The 2,691-nt window shown below is 39.8% G+C and overlaps 1 non-coding gene across 1 annotated transcript; it reads right to left on the reverse strand.

The window, feature by feature from the left end:
• Positions 1 to 220: 220 nt before the first annotated feature.
• On the reverse strand, positions 221 to 349 carry LOC125999698 (small nucleolar RNA SNORA22). Its single transcript, XR_007492178.1, has one exon. It is a non-coding gene; the product is annotated as a small nucleolar RNA SNORA22 (small nucleolar RNA).
• Positions 350 to 2,691: the final 2,342 nt, after the last annotated feature.

Genomic DNA, 2,691 nt, shown 5'->3' on the forward strand with positions numbered 1-2,691 from the left:
TATACCAAATTAACAAAATGTTTAGATCATTATAAAATATAGTTAAAGACACTTGATGCATTTCCACACCTAGAGCTTAAGACCAAAATTATATTTGATATGTGTTGTCAACCTGCTTATAAAATTTAGTTACTTTCATAATATTAATTACTCATATAATTAACAATATTTTTCATCAATACTAGATTTCTTCACTTTGACACAAATATACAGTTGTGTATAATGTGCTGACTTTCTGAATACACTTAAAAGGATAGTCCTTTCAAAGCAGAGTAAAGAACAGACACTGCTGTAGCACAGAATTAAAACCAAGGGTACTATAAAGCACACTTGGGTGTTCACTGTGCAATAAAATTAACACTATTACTTAAAAAAGCTAACCACAACATTTTCCACATAATTTTTTTCAAATACTTTGAAAATCAAAATAAACTTTCTAATAGAAATATAAAAGACTCAAATTTTAACACTTTTGTGTCCATTTGGATTTAAAACGCCAAAAAGTTTTTTCTTTTTACTAATACTCTGTTATTACAAGTGACAGAATTATGACCTTGCTCTAAGATTTCTGAGAGGCATGGACAATGTGCTCTTATCTTAGTGCTCTTATCTCCCTGTTGCTCTTTCTCCCTGGAGAATCTTTTAACCCTTACAGACCTGAATTTAACCTTTACAGACCTGAATTTAACCTTTACAGACCTGAATTTAGAAAGTTTCCTAATTTCCAATATCTTAATAATTACTTTATACCACCCGATGCACTAAGCTTAATTACACATATGCTTTCAGAAAAGGCACACTCATGCCACATCATTCATTTCACAAACTTCACAATTATTTGAGGTCTCTTATCACTCACATCAAAAATCTGACAATAACTCTTATTATAAATTCCATATAAACAGAGTTGCTGATTTTTTTAATGTCTGCCACTATCTGACATATTACCAGAGCAATCAAACTTGAGACTACAAAGGGACACACAGACTATTTCTTCTGAACTTAAGCCAAATTTTACCAACTTTAAGGGGGAGGTGATATTGTATCCTAAATTTTTGTCTGCATTTGGACTACACAGAACTTACTGTTTCCAATACAGGTAGAGAATTGCCACATATATACTACCTCTGCATAGATTAAAGGGCTCATTATGACATTTTTAAACATTTTTAAAACCTCATAATTTTACGAACCATGCAGAAGTGTGATCAGTGGATATTATGGTGAACACATTATTAATTATATAGGTAGCATGTTCATTAGAAGACCCATTCATAAATATGACATTTGCATTAGTAATAGGAGAGGATTATGTTATAATGGGAAAAATACAAACATGCATCTTTTTAAAAACTGTACAAACTTATTTGCTGGATAATGAATATCAATTTTTTCCGGGCCTGGAGAGATAGCACAGTGGCGTTTGCCTTGCAAGCAGCCTATCGAGGACCAAAGGTGATTGGTTCGAATACCGGTGTCCCATATGGTCCCCCGTGCCTGCCAGGAGCTATTTCTGAGCAGACAGCCAGGAGTAACCCCTGAGCACCGCCGGGTGTGACCGAAAAACCACAAAAAAAATTTTTTTTCCTTAAAGGAGGCACACGCCAAAGGCCAGTTATTTGTATTTTGCATTAGCCAATTAAAATGCTGTTTTATTATAAGGTTGAATAAGATAATTAGGTTTCTTTCCAAAATATTTTTTTTTGCAAAATTCATTACCTGTGCTACATATATTTGACAAAGTGTAGGGCTGACAAAGTAAGGCAGAACCTTCCACTGATAATGCGGGGAGGGGCCAGCAACGTTTTGCTGTTGGTTTTTTTTTTTTTTTTTTTTTTGGTTTTTCGGGCCACACCCGTTTGATGCTCAGGGGTTACTCCTGGCTACGTGCTCAGAAATTGCCCCTGGCTTGGGGGGACCATATGGGACACCAGGGGATAGAACCGTGGTCCTTTCCTTGGCTAGCGCTTGCAAGGCAGACACCTTACCTCTAGCTCCACCTCGAAGGCCCCAAGTTTTGTGCTGAAGAGCATGGTACTCCCTAAGGAGTTGGCCAGCAAGTCGCTAGCCTGCTGGTGCTGGGGCGGGAGCAGGAGGAACATCTTCCCCTTTCACCTCTCCATCCCCTTCCTCACTCTCCTCAAGGGGAGGGAGTCCAGCTTGTAGCCAGGAGCGACAGCCTGGGAGTGCCGGGCCATGAACAGCAGTGTTCCTTCAGGGACTGCTCCAGGGGAGTTAGTAATAATAGGAAAAGCAAAAGCAGGTAGGGGGAGTGCCAAGTGCTGACTGAGGGTTTTAGCTTCAGCCTGCAATTCCGCCAGTCGGTGAAGACCTGAAACATGATCGCTGAGTGCTTTCTCGTGTTCAAGAAAAGGCTCAGGACTTGATTATGCAGGAGGAGCCAAAAACGGAGGGGCAGTTGGCTTTGCAGTTATACTAATGGGGGAATACCGGTAGTGATCTTATCACGCAGCCTCGTCCTCAAGGAAAGCGGCTTTGTCAGGGTCCTCTAGGGGCTCCTCAGAAGGAGAAATCTGCAGGACAGGGTAAATTTTTGCAAGAGGAGTTAATGAAGGAAGATCAGAACACGGAGAGACTTGGCAAGAACGGTCCACACCAGGAACAGGAGGAACAGGGGAGGAGGAATGAGATTCAAGATCTTTATTGGCAACAGAAAGAAGATGCTTGCAA

Source organism: Suncus etruscus, chromosome X (assembly GCF_024139225.1).
Source record: "Suncus etruscus isolate mSunEtr1 chromosome X, mSunEtr1.pri.cur, whole genome shotgun sequence".
In the NCBI taxonomy this organism is placed as follows: domain Eukaryota; kingdom Metazoa; phylum Chordata; class Mammalia; order Eulipotyphla; family Soricidae; genus Suncus; species Suncus etruscus.